Raw genomic sequence first — 20,482 nt, 5'->3', positions numbered from 1 at the left:
CTGCCACAGAACATGAACTCCGTTGAGTCTCCCAATGTCGTGTTTTATCTTGGGCCAATTCAATCCTATAGGGACCTAATTTAAAAATTCTCATCCTTGTTTTCAAATCCGTCCATGGCCTCGACACACCCTATCTCTGTAACTGCCTCCAGCTCTACAGCCCCAGAGTTCTCTGCATTCTTCCAGTTCTGGCCTCTTCTACATTCCCGATTTTAATCACTCCACCATTCGTGGCCGTGTCTTCAGCTGCCGAGGCCCATAGTTCTGCAATTCCCTTCCTAAACCTCTCCGTCTCTTCCTTTAAGATGCTTCTTAAAACCTAACTCACCTGTCCTAATATCTCATTATGTGGCTCGGTATCACATTTTGTTTGAGAATTTCATATATTACAACAGTGACTACACTTCAAAAGTACTTAATTAAAGTGCTTTGAGATGCCCGGTGGTCGTGAAAGGTGCTATATAAATGCAAATCTTTTTTTAATGCTACGGTGAAGCACTTGGGACGTTTAACAACATTAAAGGCAGTATATAAATGCAAATTTCTTTGTTGTCAATTGAGATGCAGTAAAATTAGCTGACAAACAATGCAATTTCTCATTAGGCTCTTATAGAAATGACACAGAGGTGAGTTGAGGTTTTAGGTGTTAGCCGTGGATCAGTTGGTAACACTTGTGCCTGAGTCGGAAGGTTGTGGGTTCAAGTTCCACGACAGAGAAGTGAGCACATAATCCAGACTGACACACCAGTGCTTACGCGGGGAGTGTTGCACTGTGCAATCTTTTAGTTAGGATGTTAAACTGAGGGCTCCTAGGCTCTGTCAGGTGGGTGTACAAGATCCCATGGCACTATATGAAGAAGAGAAGTGTCCCGGCCAATATATATCTGTTAACCAACATCACTAAAACACATTACTGGTCACTATCTCTTTACTATTTCTGGGAGCTTGCTGTGTAAACTGTCTGCTGTGTTTCCCTACATTACAACTGTGACTACATTTCAAAAGTACTTCATTGACTGTAAAGGGTTTTTGAAATGTCCTGAGGTGATGAAACACACTATATAAATGCAAATTCTTTCCTTCAGCATGCCAACAACAGTGTTATAACTTGTTTTCCTCAGGATTATTCTTTACTAATCCTCCGATTTACATAAGAACATAAGAAATAGGAGCAGGAGTAGGCCATTCAGCCCCTCAAGCCTGCCCGACCATTCAATAAGATCATGGCTGATCTGTCCCAGGCTTCACTCCTCTTTCGGGCCTGCTTCGCATAACCCTCAGTTCCCCGAGATTTCAAAAATCTATCTACCTCCTCTTTAAATACATTTAGTGATCTAACCTCCACAACTCTCTGAGGTAGAGAATTCCAGAGATTCACCACCTTCTGAGAGAAGAAATTCCTTCACATCTCAGTTTTAAATGAGTGTCCCCTTATTCTGTAACGATGTCCCCTAGTTCGAGATTCCACCACCAGTGGAAACATCTTCTCAACATCTCCCCTGTCAAGCCCCCTTAGAATCTTATATGTTTCAATAAGATCACTTCTCATTCTTCTAAACTCCAGTGAATAAAGGCCTAACCTGTTTAGTCGTTCTTGATAAGCTAACTCCTTCATCCCAGGAATCAGCTCAGTGAAGCTTTTCTGAATTGCCTCCAATGTTAGTATATCCTTCTTTGTACAACCCTGTACAGTTGTAACAAGACTTCCCTATTTTTAAACTCTAACCCCCAGCAATAAAAGCCAAAATTCCATTTGCGTTCCTAATTACTTGCTGCACCTGCATGCTAACCTTTTGTGTTTCATGTACAAGAACACCCAGATCCCTCTGTACTGCAGTATTTTGTAGTCTTTCTCCATCTAAATAATAATCTGCCTTTTTATTCTTCCTACCGAAGTGGATTACCTCACACTTTCCTACATTGAACACCATCTGCCAAGTTTTTGACCACTCACTGACCCTATCTATATCCTTTTGCAGATTTAGGTACAAACTTTTCATCTCACCCATATTTCTGGTATTGTTCCATTGTACCATTGTACACAAGAGGAGATGGTGGCATAGTGGTAATGTCACTAGACTAGTAATCCCAATGCCCAGGCTAGTGCTCTGGGGACATAGGTTCAAATCCAACCATGGCAGCTGGTGGAGTTTAAATTCAATTAATTAATAAATAAAAATCTGGAATTGAAAGCTAGTCTCAGTAATGGTGCTTATAATGGAAACTATTATCAATTGTCATAAAAACTCATCTAGCTCACTAATGCCCTTTAGGAAAGGAAATCTGTCATCCTTACATGGTCTGGCCTACATGTGACTCTAGACCCACAGCAATGTGATTGATTCGTACCTTCCCTCTGAAATGGCCTAGTAAACCACTCCATTGGAATGGGCAATAAATGCTGGCGCTGCCAGTGATGCTCACATCCCATGAAAGAACAAAAGCAGAATGGATTGCAGCTTAATGAAATAAGTTATAGGGTGAGATAGTGTACAGAAAATCATGTGGAGCATGTCAGCAATTCCCGATATGTGCTGTGAGCAAATGAGCCTTTGCACAGGCAGCACACATTCTTAAAATTCAATAAATCAGTTATGTGCAAAGTCAGAAAAGACAAGTGAGGGAAGGAGCTCAGTGCAGACCAGTTGGTAATGCGGACAATATGATGGGAAAGGGGAAACAGATGGAAATTGCTAGAGGTGCCCCTGGAAGTGAAATACTGTTGTAGTTACTTGTCTATGGCTCAGTGTACTCTGAAGGGATGATTCCTTGATATCACACTCCCTAGCAGGATGGTATGCTTGCACAGAATTCAAGTTGAAGACAGCGTGCCTGCACTGTGGTGCCAATTCACTGACACCCCTTTCCTTTGAGGGCACCTCAGACCTGATAGAATGAGGTAAGACTGTTAGGGCTTTCAAACTCACTCTCCCCGTTCAGACAAACATGTAATTCCATTTGTCACTGGTCCATTTCCTAATCTCTTCGGAGAAGCAAAAAAAACCTGGGAAATTTCGGAAAAAACTTTGTGAATTTTTTCTCCAACTCCCTAAGGCAATAATCAGACTCCAGGAGACTGTGGTCGTTGCTTACTCATCTCAATCTAAACTAACTAACCGCTTAGCCCTGTAGCTCTAAACGTTCTCTTTTTCAGGAACTCATCAAATTCCCTTTTAAAGATTGTAGTGACTTTATACTCACCACAGGCCTTGGCAGTTTTGTTCTAGAGTCCAATGACTGAGAAAATAAAGTCTTCTTGGCATCTAACCTAACTTTCTGCCTAAGGATTTTATATCCATGACCTCTAGTTCTACCATCCTAGCCATCTGATATATTCCACTGGACATCAGCATTTAAAAAACCTCAATCAGAATCTCTCTAAGCCTGTGATTCTCCAATGTAAATAATCCTAATTCTTAGAGACTACCCTCATAAATCAGACTAACTCATCCTGGTCGCCTTGCTTTGCACTTTCTCCTAAACTTTGATGTCCCTCACCATGTGCAGGGCCCACAACTAGCCAGAGCATTGGACACACCAGAGCATTATGTAGCCTGACTATAATTCTCTTCATTTTGTATTCAATTGTCAAAGCAATGCAATCTAAAAACCTATTTGCTTTTCTTACAGTCACTACAGGCTGATCAAGCATCTTTAAGGCGCGATCTGCTTCTTGATCAACAATAACACCAACTTACATTTATATAGCGCCTCTAACATAGTAAAAACTTTCCAATGCACTTCACACGAGCATTTTCAAACATAGTATTCCACCAAGCCACATAAGGAGACATTAGGACAGATGACCAAATGTTTAGATAAAGAACTAGGTTTAATTAACGTCCGAAAGGAAGAGAGAGAGAGGCAGAGCGGTTTAGGGAAGGAATTCTAAGGCTTAGGGCTTAGACAGCTGAAGGCACGGCCTCCAACAGTGGAGTGAAGCACATCGGGACTGCACAAGAGCCCAGAATTCATGGAGCTATTTGCTGTTATCTTTAATGGTATGATCCCTTAAAGGATCATTACTACAATATGGGATGGTTGTGGTAATTCTTTGTTAAAAGAGAGTAGGGGGAAAAATATTGGAAAAATCTACTAAATAACTCAAAATGCCTCTTAACATATTGTGCTACACCAATGGCAAATGGTTACTACTCAGCAAAAACCACTAAAGGCAAGACAGGTGAGGACAGTCTTGCCGATGCTGCCAACAAATCTCGCTCCACAGTGCTCAAGCTCTGCCAGGTTTACAGAAAAGGGGAAAGGAAAATAAAAACCATTAAGTGGAAAACTACTATTTCAGACACTCACTGAATGTACCCAGAGATCAAGGAACAGCATAATGAGAAGACCTTAACTGTACGCTGTCCGAACACTTATAGATTCTGCAAGATGAAGCCAATGTCATCTTGCTCACATCTGCACACCAACAAGAAAAGTGATTTCCAGGGATTCTTAACCTGCTACTCAGCCGGATAACCAAAGGAGGGCACTTCAAAGCTCCTGAGCAACTGAATGTCAGACAAAATAGGACATTGTGAGGGAAACTATTTATAACTCCAAAAAAAGACTCGACTTATAACTGTGGGGGAAGAGAAGTAATTATTAGAATATTTCTAAGAAAGGGGCATAGGATAATTTAATTATAAATTTATAAATCGATTCTGTGCAATGCAAGAAAAGGTTACTTGGGTGAGTATGGAGTCTGTGCAAACAGATAGGGAACCAGCGCAGATTGTGGTTAGTGGAAAAAGGCATTGGATTGAAATGGAAAACAGGTGAAGTCTATAAGAGAAGCAACTTGCAATAAAATACTGTTATTGCTATCTTGGGCTGGATTTTCCCTGTACACTTCAGGACCCCGACATCAGGGTCAATAGGGGGTCAGAAGCCTGCACTGTGTGGGGAACAGTCTGTGATTTTCCCCAAATTGGCCAGTTGGTGCCAGAGGGCAGGCTCGCCGTCCAATTAAGGATGGCCGGCGAGCTTTCGAAGTTGGAGGGCCTCCTATTGACCCTCCAGCTCGGAAGAAGCAGCAGGCTGACTTTTACAGGTAAGTGAGAGTGCGGGTGGCCTGAGATGGAGGCGCCCTCTCTCCCACTCCTTTAACTGCTGGAGAGGTGAGGTGGTGACATAGTGGTAATGTCACTAGACTAGTAATTCAGAACCCAGGCTAAAGCTGTGAGGACATAAGTTCAAATCCCACCACAGCCAATGGTGAAATTTAAATTCAATTAATAATCTGGAATTAAAAGCTAGACCAACAGTGACCATGAAACCATTGTCAATTGTTGTAAAAACCCATCTGGTTCACTAATGCCCTTTAGGGAAGGAAATCTGCTGTTGTTACCTGGTCTGGCCTACATATGACTCCAGACCTACAGCAATGTGGTTGACTCTTAAATGCCCTCTGCAATGGGCAATAAATGCTGGCTTAGCCAGTGACACCCACATCCCACAAACAAATTGAAAAAACTATAAAATAAAAAAAATCCCCATAGCAGCCAGGTCTCTCTACAGGGTGGCATTCAGATGCAGCTGAAGTCAGACAGGCAGGGAAGGCCTCAAATGCTGCCTGGGTTGCTGGCCCCCCAAGTCTGCTGCCAGAGGCTGCCTCCAGGCAGCTAGTGTTTCCCAACTCCTCCAGGAGCCTTGAAGCTGACTGGAAAATTTTAATAGGCCGCATCTGGGAAAATGGCCTTGGGGGGGGGGTGGTGATTGGGATGGTGCTGGGAAACTGGCATGTTGTGAAATTACACACCCGCCAGCCTCCATGTTCGCTCTACTGGGGCCTAAAAGCACAGCCCCTTGTGTCTAAATTTATTCTATTTGCACCAGATTGTAGCAGTTCCCATGAAGAGTGACAGAAAATTGATGGAACAATTGAGCAGTACAACAGTTTAAGCCACTGTCCATTCCTTATAAATGACTTGGATGAAGGGACCGAAGGTCTGATTGCTACATTTGCTGATGACACAAAGATAGGAAAATAAGTCATGAAGAGGACATAAGGAGGCTACAAAGGGATATAGATAGGTTAAGTGAGTGGGCAAAGATCTGGCAAATGGAATATAATGTGGGAAAATGTGAAATTGTCCATTTTGGCAGGAAGAATAACAAAAGGCATATTATCTAAATGATGAGAGATTGCAGAGCTCTGAAATGCAGAGGGATCTGGGTATCCTTGTGCATAAATCACAAAATGTTAGTATGCAGGTTCAGCAAGTAATTAGGAAAGCAAAGAGCATGTTATCATTTATTGCGAGGGGAATTGAATACAAAAATAGGGAGGTTATGCTTCAGTTATATAGGGCATTGGTGAGACCACATCTGGAGTACTGTGTACAGTAATAGTCTCCTTATTTAAGGAAGGATGTAAATGCATTGGTAGCAGTTCAGAGAAGATTTACTAGACTAATACCTCCAATGGGCGGGTTGTCTTATGAGGAAAGGGTGGACAAGCCAGGCTTGTATCCACTGGAGTTTAGAAGAGTAAGAGGCGACTTGATTGAAACATATAAGATCCTGAGGGGTCTTGACAGGGTGGATGTGGAAAGGATGTTTCCCCTTGTGGGAGAATCTAGAACCAGGGGGTCACTGTTTAAAAATAAGGGATCGCCCATTTAAGGCAGAGATAAGGAGAAATTCTTTCTCTCAGAGGGTTGTGAGTCCTTGGAATTCTCTTCCTCAAAAGGCGGTGGAAGCAGAGTCTTTGAATATTTTTTAGGCAGAGAACAAAGAACGAAGAACAGTACAGCACAGGAACAGGCCATTCGGCTCTCCAAGCCTGCGCCAATCTTGATGCCTGTCTAAACTAAAACTTTCTGTACTTCCGGGGACTGTATCCCTCTATTCCCATCCTATTCATGTATTTGTCAAGATGCCTCTTAAACGTCGCTATCGTACCTGCTTCCACCACCTCCCCCGGCAGCAAGTTCCAGGCACTCACCACCCTCTGTGTAAAGAACTTGCCTCGCACATCCCCTCTAAACTTTGCCCCTCGCACCTTAAACCTATGTCCCCTAGTAACTGACTCTTCCACCCTGGGAAAAAGCTTCTGACTATCCACTCTGTCCATGCCACTCATAACTTTGTAAACCTCTATCATGTCACCTCTCCACCTCCGTCGTTCCAGTGAAAACAATCCGAGTTTATCCAACCTCTCCTCACAGCTAATGCCCTCCAGACCAGGCAACATCCTGGTAAACCTCTTCTCTACCCTCTCCAAGATAGATTCTTGATAAGCAAGGGGGTGAAAGATAATCGGGGGTAGGTGGGAATGTGGAATTGAGGTGACAATCAGATCAGCCATGATTTTATTGAATGGCGGAGCAGGCTCGAGGGGCCGACTGGCCTACTCCTGCTCCTAGTTCGTATGTTGTTGCGCTGGGAATGTTCTTACGGGAAGAATATTGGATTCAGCTTAGATTTATTCAAGATGCAGTTAGATGTTGTAATTGGGAGAATGTAATTCTTTTCTGGTTGAGTGAGGTACGATCACGTCCCTCATCTGGAACTTGGGTGTTGAATCCAGCCCAGACTGATGGGATGAAAGGCCTCTTTTCTTAATGGCTGCGAGGGATTTATGTCAAATGGGTTCCTAGTGGAGTCAAGACCAGAGAAAAAGATTGGCCCAGATTTGGCAGTAAGTTGGCTTTGTCACTCAGGAAGAGCACAAGGATGACTAGTGCAGGAAGTCAAGTGATGTGGCAGATAATGCTCTTCTGAAGCTGAGCTTACAATAAGTTGTGGGGGTAAGGTGAGCATTTTAACTAGTCTGTATCTGGTCATATGACATATAAGTCACAAAAACAGCTAAAAATTACTTGTATGAAAGAAAAACACTGCAAATGCTGGAAATCATCAATAAAAACAGAAAGTGCTGGATATACTCAGCAAGTATGGCAGCATCTGTGGAGAGAGAAACAGAGTTAACGTTTCAGGTCGGGGATATGACTCTGGAAGAACTCTATTTCTCTCTCCACAGATGCTGCCAGAACTGCTGAGTATTTCCAGCACTTTCTGTTTTTATATTAAAAAACATGTTCCCCAGAACATAGGAACATTGGAACATAGGAGTAGGAGTAGGCCATTCAGCCCGTTGAGCCTGCTCACCATTCAATTAGATCATGTCTGATCATCTACCTTAATGCCACTATCCCGCGCTAGCTCCATATCCCTTAATGCCATTAGTATCCAGATATCCATCGGTTTCTGTCTTGAACATGCTCAATGATTGAGCTTCCACAGCACTCTGGGGTAGAGAATTCCAAAGATTCACCACCCCCTGGGCGAAGAAATTCCTCCTCATCTCAGTCTTAAATGTCCTATCCCTTATTCTGAGACTATGTCCCCTGGTTCTAGATTCACCAGCCAGGGGAAACATCTCATCCTCACCAAGCTGCCTGCTGCAGATGCATCTGTCAATGACAGTATTGGTAGGAGTGACCATCGCACAGTCCTGGTGGAGACCAAGTCCTGTCTTCACATTGAGGATACCCTCCATTGTGTGGTGTGGCACTACCACAGTGCTAAATGGGATAGATTTCGAACAGATCTAGCAATGCAAAACTGGGCATTCATGAGGCGCTGTGGGACATCAGCAGCAGCAGAATTGTACTCAACCACAATCTGTGACCTCATGGCCTGGCATATACCCTACTGTACCATTACCATCAAGCCAGGAGACCAACCCTGGTTCAATGAAGAGTGCAGGAGGGCATGCCAGGAGCAGCACCAGGCATACCTCAAAATGAGGTGTCACCGTAGTGAAGCTACAACTCAGAACTACTTGCATGCCAAACAGCGATAGACAGAACTAAGTGATCCCACAACCAACAGATCAAATCTTAGCTCTGCAGTCCTGCCACATTCAGTCGTGAATGGTGGTAGACAGTTAAACAACTAACTGGAGGAGGTGGTTCCACAAATATCCCTATCCTCAATGATGAGGGAGCCCAACACATCAATGCAAAAGATATGGCTGGAGCATTTGCAACAATCTTCAGCTAGAAGTGCCGAGTTGATGATCCATCTCGGCCTCCTCCTGAAGTTCCCAGCATCACAGATACCAGTCTTCAGCCAATTCTATTCGCTTCGCGTGATTTCAAGAAATGACAGAAGGCACCGGATACTGCAAAGGCTATGGGCCCTCACAACATTCTGGCAATATTACTGAAGACCTGTGCTCCAGAACTTGCTGCGCCCCTAGCCAAGCTGTTCCAGTACAGCTACAACACTGGCATTTACCCGACAATGTGAAAAATTGCCCAGGTATGTCCGGTACACAAAAAGCAGGACAAATCCAACCCGGTCAATTACCACCCCATCAGTCTACTCTCGATCATCAGTAAAGTGATGGAAAGTGTCATTAACAGTGGCACTTGTTTAGCAATAACCTGCTCAGTGACACTCAGTTTGGGTTTTGTCAGGGTGACTCAGCTCCTGACCTCATTACAGCCTTGGGTCAAACATGGACAGAAGAGCTGAACTCAAGAGGTGAGGTGAAAGTGACCACCCTTGACATCAAGACAGCATTTGACTGAGTATGGCATCAAGGAGCCCTAGAAAAACGGGAGTCAATGGGAATCAGGGGGAAAACGCTCCACTGGTTGGAGTCATACCTAGAACAAAGGAAGATGGTTGTGGTTGTTGGAGGTCAATCATCTGAGCTCCAGGACATGACTGCAGGAGTTCCTCAGGGTAGTGTTCTATGCCCAACCATCTTCAGCTGCTTCATCAATGTCCTTCCTTCAATCATAAGGTCAGAAGTGGGGATGTTTGCTGATGATTGCACAATATTCAGCACCATTCGTGACTCCTCAAATACTGAAGCAGTCTGTGTAGAAATGCAGCAAGATCTGGACAATATCCAGGCTAGGGCTGATAACTGGCAACAACATTCACGCCTCACAAGTGCCAGACAATGACCATCTCCAACAAGAGAGAATCTAACCATCTCCCCTTGACATTCAACAGCATTACTATCACTGAATCCCCCACTATCAACATCCTGGGGGTTACCAATGACCAGAAACTGAACTGGAGTAGCCATATAAATACTGTGGCTACAAGAGCAAGTCAGAGGCTAAGAATCCTGCGGCGAGTAATTCACCTCCTGACTCCCCAAAACCGTCCACCATCTACAAGGCACAAGTCAGGGGTGTGATGAAATACTCTCCACTTGCCTGGATGGGTGCAGCTCCAATAACACTGAAGAAGCTCGACACCATCCAGGACAAAGCAGCCTGCTTGATTGGCACCCCATCAACACACATTCACTCCCTCCACCACCGACACACAGTGGCAGCAGTGTGTACCATCTATAAGATGCACTGCAGCAATGCACCAAGGCTCCTAAGACAGCACCTTCCAAACCCGTGACCGCTACCACCTTGAAGGACAAGGGCAGCAAATGCATGGGAACATCACCACCTGCAAGTTCCCCTCCAAGCCACATACCATCCTGACTTGGAATTATATCACCGTTCCTTCACTGTCGCTGGATCAAAATCCTGGAACTCCCTTCCAAACAGCACTGTGGGTGTACCTACCCCACATGGACTGCAACGGTTCAAGAAGGCAGCTCACCACCACCTTCTCAAGGGCAATTAGGGATGGGCAATAAATGCTGGCCTGGCCAGACGCCCATGAATGAATAAAAAAATCAACTCTCTTGTGTCTTCTTGACAGATGTTGCCTGGCCTGTCGCTTTCTGTTTTTGTACCACTCTTTTGGTGCCAAGTTAAATGCATTTTATTGGCAGAGGTCATGTCCAATCTCCCGACTGGGGAATGGGAAACAACACCAGCAATTCTCAGACTGCAGTCTTAGCTAGCATTCCAGTCCATTCTCCACATTAATTTGAAAAGCTTTAAATATCCCAGCAATGGTGTCTGAGGCAACAATACAGTAATTAATTGCCAATGAATGACGGTCCCTTGTGATTTAGGTTTAGGGTCTAACGCCATTTCCTCTATCGTGATAATTCCCAAAAGAAGCACTGGTATTGGTATTGATTAACTGACTGACCTGCTTTACTTGGATAACTGGCTCTGAAATGTTAACTTCTCTTTGCGAAGAGATATACTGACGACAAACCTTTGAAGTCACTGTGGCTTCGCAGTGAAGGCATTAAAATAGCTAACATAAGAAGGAATGGAGACGAATCCTCTGATAGATATGTAATGTCCATTTCAGTAGCACTCATAGTATGGCTTGGGGATTATGTGTAGTTTGCCCCCTCCGCAACCCCCCACCCCCCCTCCCCCGGTTGCCCTTAATCATCAACCCTTCATCTGCAGTCCTCAGAAGATTTGCTGTTCTCCGTGCCACAGGCCTCTACATTCAGTTGTCCAGCTGTTGATTCAGTGCTGTTCCCTCTCTTTTGCATGCTCTCCAGCAAGAGAAGGCAAGGGAATGCTAATGGGAGCCAGGGCAATTCCAGCCAAATGAAAGCCCCTATTATTGGCTCACTCGTCATATTTTTCTTTCTCTTCATGTAGTGAAATGCCTGTTTGACATTTCAGCACAGTGGCATTGTTCAAATTAGAAGCAGATTATGTGGGAAATCCCAGGCACAAACCTATCTGGCATCGGTGGTGCATTCTTAAGGACGACTTTTGAGCTTGGATGGAATTACGGGCTCCGTGAGTTAATGAGCAACACTGTTGCAAATACACAATGTGACACATGGAATTGTCCAACTCAACTACAGTAATTTGTATTTATATAGCACCTTTAAACAGTAAAATGCCCCAAGGCACTTTCCAGGAGTGTTATCAAACAGAATTTGATACTGAGTTACATAAGGAGATATTAGGACAGGTGACCAAAAGCTTAGTCAAAGAGGTAAGTCTTAAGGAGTGTATTAAAGGAGAAGAGAGAAGTTGAGGGATGGAGATGTTTAGGGAGGGAATTACAGAGCTGAAGGCATGGCCACCAGTGTTGGAGTGATGAAAACTGGGGATGCATAAGAGATCATATTTAGAGGGGCATGGAGATTTTAGAGGGGTGTAGGAAGTTACAGAGACAGGAAAGGGCGAGGCCATGGAGGGATTTGAAAAGAAGGATGAATATTTTAAAATCAAGGCATTGCTAGACTGGGAGCCAATGTAGGTCAGCGAGCACAGGAATGATGGGTGAACAGGATTTGGTGTGAGTTAGGATATGGGCAGCATAGTTTTGGATAAGTTAAGATTATGGAAGGTGCAAGGCTGGGGGATGGTGAGGACAGCATTGGAATAGTCGAGTCCAGATCTCCCGTGACATATTAGAATACTAGCTGGCTGACCCATGTGACTCCCCATGTAACTAGATCTCAGTCTAGGCCAAGCTGCATGCAGAGGGAACATATGTTTTTCACCTGAGAATGAGTAAGTCCTAATGGAAGGATAGATTTGGTACTTGTTAGGGCTGTTAGGTTGGAAAGGAGGTGCCAAGTGCTGAGTAGGGTAACCGAAGGACTAGTGTTGGGACCCTTACTGTTTCTCATATACATTAACAAGCTGGATTCAGATTTGCAGATGATACACAATTAGCAGGGCAGTTGATTCTGTGAAGGTGGTTCAGGAAATACAAAAATGAGTTGGACCAATTACGCAAGGGGGCAGATCAACAACAGATGAAATTTAATATGGACAATTGTAAAATTGGTAAAGGACTGCAGAGCTTCAAGAAGAAGGCCCAGCATCACCTTCTCAGTGCAACTAGGAATGAGGGATAAATTCAGCTTTGCCCACAATCCTAAGAACAAAAAGAAACTAGGGGTTGAGACTTTCCAAACTAACTTTACAGACAGAAACCAAAGTAAGCTCTCATCTCATCATTCTGTGTTAGATTTCATCCCAGTTCTTCAAGGCAAAAGACCAGTGCCTTAACTCATCAGCTAACACCCCATCCTGCCCACTATTTGTTTATGTAACTTTCCCAGCTTCATGTTCAGTCCACAGAAATTGGCAAATCAGGCCTTGAAATCTGAGAGGTGAATGAGAAAGCAATCATGGGGGTGAATTTCCTCCTCATGATAGCTTCACGTAAATAAAACTCCACAGGCCAAATTTTCGCTTTGGGGGTGAGAAACAGGAGCCGTGACTGTTTCTGGGTCCCAAACCCCAGGGGGAAACAGTTTAATTGTTGGAATTTTGACCGGGGTGCTCCCTTAATTGGCATGGAGACGGGTTCCCCATCCAATTAAGGGTGGTGGGCGGGCTCTCAAAGGTGGAGGGCTAATCAGAGGCCTTCCAGTTTCAGAGGAGCAGCAGGCTGCAGTAAAGGGTAAGTAACTGAGAGGGGGCTTCAACATGAAGGTGTCCTCTCAGCCACTTTTTAAATAATGTAATTTAAAAATACAGAAGGCAGCCAGGCCACCACTCTCGGGGGCGGGCCCGATCTGCCTCTGTCCCCAACCTTGGCTGTACCCAAACATCCTGCCTCATGTGTATGAATTAGACTCTTGTAAAAGCAGCAACACTTGGTGAATTACACAGAGCAGCCCGGACACAGAGTTCCTGGCACACGGACTTGTTGACTGCCAAGGAAAACAGATTTTTAGGAATAGAGATTTATCAGATGTACACAGTTCATGACTGTCACCCAACAAAACACTCCAGTAAGCATCGCAAACAGTTTGAGGCCGAATCAGTCTTTGCATCCAGTTGGTTTCTGGTTCTAGGATGTGTAAAATCAGAGTTGGGGAAAAAAGAAATCATCGCGGAAGAATGTGCTTTAAAGGCGATTGTTGACGTCCACTTCTATTATTCCCTGGAATTGTTGTATTCTTTGCCTCCTGGAGCTGCCCTACACCACTCACTTTCTATAGCTGTTCTGAAATCACCGTTTTCTAAAATGATCTTATCATCTACCTTTAGGGCCTCTAATTTCCCTGCCTCTCCTGACTTTTCCTCAATGTGCCTGACAACTGTCTCCAACTTTCCTTTCACCATCTTAATCGATGTCCCAGTATTCTGGAACACCCTGAAATAGTGCTCCAGATTAACCATATGCGCCACTCTTGTACACTTCTATGAGGGCCTCTCTCTGTTGCCTTGTTTCAATGCTAACCCAGCCTTACTTTTTCCAAAATTTCCTCATCATTAAATTCCTTAATGCTCAGGATCAGCCTTGTGGCACTTCTCTACACAGCCTCCAGGCGAGAGACCCTGTGGTTTAATACCAATTTTGTTATTAGTATTGGCCGGTGGCAGGGAGTGGGATAGCACTGATTTGGGCTCTTAAGCCCGTTTTCTATAACACAAAGAGCCAAGTTACAGCTTGACACTTGCACACAGCAGGGATAGTCATCTGTTCAATTTTGTATTGCTCCTCACAATCACGTTCAGGTAATTGAAGACAGGCAAATCAAATAGGGTGGCAGTAAATTTAATTACGTACTGAGTTGTTATCTGGAATGTACTGCCTGATAGGATGGTGGAGGCAGATTCAATAGTAACTTTCAAGAAAGGAATTGGATATATTTTTGAAAAGGAACAAATTGCAGGACTATAGGATAGAACAGGAGAGTTGGACTAATTGGATAGTTCCTTCAAAAAGCTGGAACAGGCACGATGGGTTGAATGGCCTCCTTCTGTGCTGTATGATTCTTTTCTATGAAAGGGAACCAATACCTAAACTGATGGAAGCTTATCCATTAACAAAATAGGAAGCCTACCAGATGGAACAGTATATTGGGCACTGCTGGCCTTACATTTGAGATTTGCCTGCAAATGGTGGTAGTAAGAACATAAGCATAGGAGCAGGAGTAGGCTATTCAGCCTCTCCAGCCTGCTCAGCCATTCAGTAAGATCATGACTGATCTTCGACCCCAACTCCACTTTCCAACCTGATCTCCATCTCCCTTGATTCCCTTAGAGTCCAAGAATCTATTGATCTCAGCCTTGAACAGACTGAACAACTGACATCCACAGCCCTCTGGGGCAGAGAATTCAAAAGATTCACAACCCTTTGAGTGAAGAAATTTCTCCTCATCTCCGTCATAACCGGCCGACCCTTTATCCTAGAGACTGTGCCCCCTAGTTCAAGACTCCCTAGTCATGGGACGTTCAGTGTATTGGATCCCAACTCTGATTGAACAACTGTTTTAATGAATATAAAGCTAGTGCTAAGATGAAAAGAAAAACATTGAAAGATGAAAAGATAAACTTCAAAAGGGGAGTTCTTGAAACAGTTCCATCAATATGAATTCCTGCTTTAAAGTATTCGCCTCATAACTGTCCCATTTAGGTTTCTTTGACCTTTGATGAGTACTCTCAGCATTAAAAATTTACACATTATCCTTTTTTGCTACCGTAATGTCATGTTTACAATGAAAGCTTCATGCAATCAATTTGAATGAACTGTGGCTTGTGGCAAAACAGTACTTAAAAGGGATCTTATTATCAATTTAAAACATAATTCAAGACAGTACAGTGCCTGTATACCGAGATCAATTAAACCACAGCTTGCGAGAATCCATGATTTGGCAAATGGACATTTTCTGTTTGCAAATTTTAATGATTAGATTTCACCTCCCCCATCAGAGCATCACCTAACAAACAGCTATTAAAAAGCCAAACTATTCATAGTGACACGTGGAGCTGTATTTCATAAGCTTCAAAAATGGAAAGGAATGGGGCAGCACCTCTAGAAATAATACTTTTTAATGACATCCGCCCGTGACACTACCACTCGGTAAGAATATCATCAATTTCTCCCCTCTTTACAGCTCCCTTAAAAAATTTACCAGGATATTAACCCCTTTAAAATGAGGAAAAACCTTTTTATGCAACAAGTGGTTAGGATTTGGAATGTACTGTCTGATAGGATTTGGGATACAGATTCAGTAGCAACTTTCAAAAGGGAATTGGATAAATCCTTGAAGGAGAAAAAATTGCACGGAAATTGGGAAAGAGCAGGGTCATGGGAGTGCTAAAGTTTAAATTACGCCCTTTGTTTCTCTGTCCTTATGTCTCCCTCTTTCTCTATGGGCTGGATTTTACAGCCCCCCAACCCCTGATGTCGGGGGGCCGGAAAATGCCTCCGGGAGAGCCCGCCACGGGCCTCGCGATGGGAAGGCATGGCCCAAGATTGCAGGCGGCAGCAGGGCCTTGTGGTGGCCACCCCACCACTCGGCGACGGACAGCAAATTTAAATATGCAAAATAATGTTAATGACGGAATAAATTATTTACCCGCTCCCGCCGTCCATTCTGGAGCGATATTGCTGCCGGTGGTCGGCACTCCTGTGCATTTGGATACCCGTCTGGGGACCCGAGGTGGGAAACTGGTGGGGAGTGGGCAGCAGGTAAGTTTTTCTAATGCAGTTGGTGGGGCGAGTGGGGTCAGATTATTTTCATTGGTCTAGGGGGTGGTGGGAAGGGGTAAAGTGTAAAGTTGATGGACTTTGCGGGGGGAGTGGGGGGGGGGGGAAGTTCGGCAGCACTAGGTAGGTATTTTGCGGGAGAGAAGGCAAGGAATGAATTGTATGGTTATTGCGGGGTGGGAAAGGGGCTAGAAACATTTATTTAATTTTTTAAACTAAATTTTAATTCACTATCTTTTTAAATATTTAAATTAAATGGAAGGGCTCAAAGCCCTTTAAAAATGGTGTTGGTGCCTGCACAGTGGCACCCGACGCTATTGCCGGGGACAGACCACCCGCCCCTCCACCTCTTAGGAGTGGGCAGTCCGCCTCGGACATTTAAATGAGCTGCCGTGGTCCCTCCCCCAAAAAACACCTTGTCCACCTGACCATCCCCCGCCAAGTGCATAAACTTAAATCTAAAACCCTTCCCACCATCCCCTACACCAATGATGTCACTTTGACTCTGTTCTCCACCCCCCCCCCCCCTCCCTCCCCCCCCACTCCGGCACTGAGAAACTTACCTCCTGCCCCCCTCCCCACCAATGTTCCCCAGATGGGGATCCGAAGGCGCGGGAGTGCAGGCCAGTGGCAGTAATATCGCACCAGGACGGAAGGCGGCGGCGTCAGTATAATTAATTCATTAATTTGAATTTATTTGAATATGTAAATGGGGTCCCATCGCTGAACAGTGGGGGGGAGGAGGGCGGGGGGTGTGGCCACCATGAGGCCTTGCTGCCGCCAGCAATATTGGGGTCATTGCGGCCCTCTCCAGAGGCATTTTCCTGCCCCCCGCCACGAACCACGATGTCTGGGGTCTGTAAAATTCAGCCCTATGAATGAGAAATGCACACCTAAAAAGGAAATCTCAACACAATGAGACAGGGGAATGGGACGGAACCTCAAGAAATAATACTTTTTAATGACACCCACCAGTGACTACTTGGTTAGAATATCATCAATTTTTCCCCTCTTTACAGCTCCCTTAAAAAAAACTCCCAGGATATTAAACCCTTTTATCTTTTTTTGGTAGACGATCAGACTCCTAACCTCCAGCTGCTCCCTCTCTGATTCATTTTGTTCAGTCCTCCAGACAGCTCGACTCTCCCCACTCTCTGGTCACTAACTGTTGATCACCGCCTGAATGCTTATCCTCAGTAGCTGTAACCTTTGGGCAATAGTGTGAAATAGGCAATATCAAATTGATTGGCCTCAAATCAAATTGATACACCTCATCTAATTTTCACTTCCATTTCACTGGCTGGTATGTCAGTTACTTGATGCTTATTTCCACTCCAGGCTTTGTGCACTGTGCTACTTAAAACCTAGATTGTGTATGGACAAGAATGTTCTAAAGTAAATGAATTACAAACCAATTTAAATTATTGCGAGAAGCAAATATGCGAATTTGATTTTATTTTTATGAAAGCTTTGCCACAAAAAAAATCAATCACGGAAATCTAAAATAGAAACATACTCAACGCCGATGGGAATTCATCAACTACTGATCTCTCTAAAACCTTTCTGAGACAATTTCTTCATTTCTAAAAGAAATCTCTTTGTTTCCTCATCAACTACTTTGTATTTTTTTCATTCCTTCGAAAAAAACCTCTTCTAAGCTGTCTCTGCATTTCTGTCCAGTTACCTCTCTCTCCGTCCCTCTCCCTTCATCCCTCTCTTCATTCCTCGCTGTCTATCCCCTTCTCCAACTTCTCTGATTTCCCTCTCTTCATGTTCCTCTGTCTGTCCCTCATGCCATCTCTGAACGTCCTTCTCTTTTTATCTTCCTCTGTCCCTCTATACGTTTCTCTCTGTCTGCCTCTCTCTCCATCTTCTTAGTCTGTTCTAGTTGCTGTCACTGTCTATCCCCCTGCCTGCTTTCTGCATCGCTGCCTCCATACCATTTCTCCAGGAGTGACTATAACTCTACCCGTCCTGGTGCCAAGAGGGCGAGTGGGCACTAAAATCTACCTGGAGCTGCAAGGTCCTTTTTTGTATGTGCCTACTGTTTCCCTATGACATCAAAACTCACGGGTGGAAAACCTACCCCAGTTAAAAAGGGGACTGCAATCCCTGGCTACCTTTATATTACAGTGCTGCCAGTATTGGCAGTCCAGACATTGGTAACAAGTGATTCCGGCAGCAGGGCACCGACTGGTCAGGTACTGAATGTAGTTATTTTGTCGGGGGTGGGGAGAGAGGGCAGGAATGGCATGTAAGACACTTGTGGGGGGGGGGGGGTGGGTGTGGTGGGAGCGGGGCTGGAAAGATTTTTAAAATTCTTTTTAATACTTTTAAATGCACTGCTTCCTTAAAAATTTAGGTTGCCATTTAGGGCTCTCAGCCCTTTAAAAATGGCACCGGTGCCTGCACAGTGCCCCAGGCGCTGTTACCAGGGACGGAGCGCCCACCCCCTCCATGTCATCGGGGGGCGGGGAGGGGGCGGTCCACCCTGGCCATGTAAATGAGCCGCTGCATTTAATATCACAGCGGCTCCGCGGAGCAAATACCGCACATGCACCCCTCCATCTTTAAAGTTCACCACCAAGATCGGTGGCAAGCTTGTACAATTCAGCCCACTGTCTCTTTGTTATGGACTTTCTGCTCAGGAATTGCAACATGTGGGTGACCAGTGCTTGGTGAACTGTGTCCCAGTAACTAGTCAACACTGTCATTCAGTTTGGGGGATGGAAGAAAAGGGGAAAACAAAATTCACATCCCTTTCCATTTATCTTGTACTCATTCCATTTTGATCTGTTTTTATATTGCTGTCAGGGGCCATCATCTTTCTCTTTGTATTTTCCTGTGTGTCCCATATGTTTTGTGTGTGTGTGGGTCAGTGTGGGTGGGGTGGGAGTGGTCAGTGTGAGCATGGTCAGTGTGGGAGTGGTCAGTGTGGGTGTGGTCAGTAGAGGAGTGGTCAGTGAGGAAGTGGTCAGTGAGGAAGTGGTCAGTGTGGGAGTGGTCAGTGTGAGCATGGTCAATGTGGCAGTGGTCAGTAGAGGAGTGGTCAGTGAGGAAGTGGTCAGAGTGGGTGTGCTAAGTGTAGGCATGGTCAGTCTGGATGGTGAAGTTTATAGGATACTGCCTTTCACCTTTGGCTTAGGAAGTCCACTCTGTACTGGTCTAGTGCCTATTGGCTGTGGAGGCACTACAAACGCTATTAGCTAGAGACAATTGTACCCTGCACTTAACATCCAGAGTGGCCAAAATGGGAACAGGTCCGGGCTGGATTTTGTGCAGGAGGCAGGGCTCCGGGTAGGTTAGGAAATGATAAAGGTTCTCAGAGTAGGTTTTTGGGTAGGCTTCTGAAAGCAGGAGGGAAGGGACAAGGTGCAGAGATCAAGGGAAGGAATTGCAGAGGACAGGAGCACAGTAATGAAGGAAGAAGCCAGCAATGGTGGAATGAAGTGAGGAATAACTAATGTGGAGGGACAAAACTCATTGAGCCAACTGGTCTTTTCCTGTTCCTAAAATTTTTTTTAATGCTGCATATTCACAAAGAAGTATCAGATCTGCACAATTAATGAGCAAATAATTAATCAAAACAAGTTGTTGAGGTCTTGGCCTGTAGTACATGGTGGAATTTGATTGACAGTAATTGGTATAATTATTGATAGTGCTGCCTCGCTTTGAACGGAAAATAGAAATTCTACCCATTGCATTTGGTCTCAATGGTAAATCTCAGTTTCTTGTTACCCGCTGATTCCAGCGGCTTATTACATTCCAACAATTCATCAGGGACAAACTGAGATTCTGAAATACACCCCACAAATGCTGCCTGGAAAGGACATTATGTGTATCATCTCACAAGACATGGTCAGCTGCAACATACAGGGCTTCAAGTGAAGACATATTCTCAAGGGCAACAGCTTCACCCAGAACCCAAACTCAGCCAAGGTGTCTTGGTGCAGTGAGCAGACTGGGCTCTCCCATAAAGGGTGCAGGATACTTTGTGATTCACACAGATGAAAAGTGTGGGGGTGGGTGCGATAATACAGTACTATTGAAACATTGGTGGAGGGACAGGGGCAATCTCCTGTACGGTCAGTCTGCCCCTGTGTGAGCGAGCAGAAATTATAGACAGCACAGGGGGAAACTAACAGTGTGACAGGTCTCACTCTCT

General features: G+C 44.6%; 1 protein-coding gene across 1 annotated transcript in view; it reads right to left on the bottom strand.

Moving 5' to 3' along the window:
- The window catches only part of LOC137347956 (plexin domain-containing protein 1-like), a 467,720-nt gene that overhangs the window by 30,155 nt on the left and 417,083 nt on the right, over positions 1–20,482 (bottom strand). The gene's annotated exons all lie outside the window — the stretch shown is intronic.

Source organism: Heterodontus francisci, chromosome 33, assembly GCF_036365525.1.
Source record: "Heterodontus francisci isolate sHetFra1 chromosome 33, sHetFra1.hap1, whole genome shotgun sequence".
NCBI lineage: Eukaryota > Metazoa > Chordata > Chondrichthyes > Heterodontiformes > Heterodontidae > Heterodontus > Heterodontus francisci.
The sequence above is the reverse complement of the archived record's forward strand: the minus strand, read 5'-3'. Positions and strand labels throughout refer to the sequence as shown.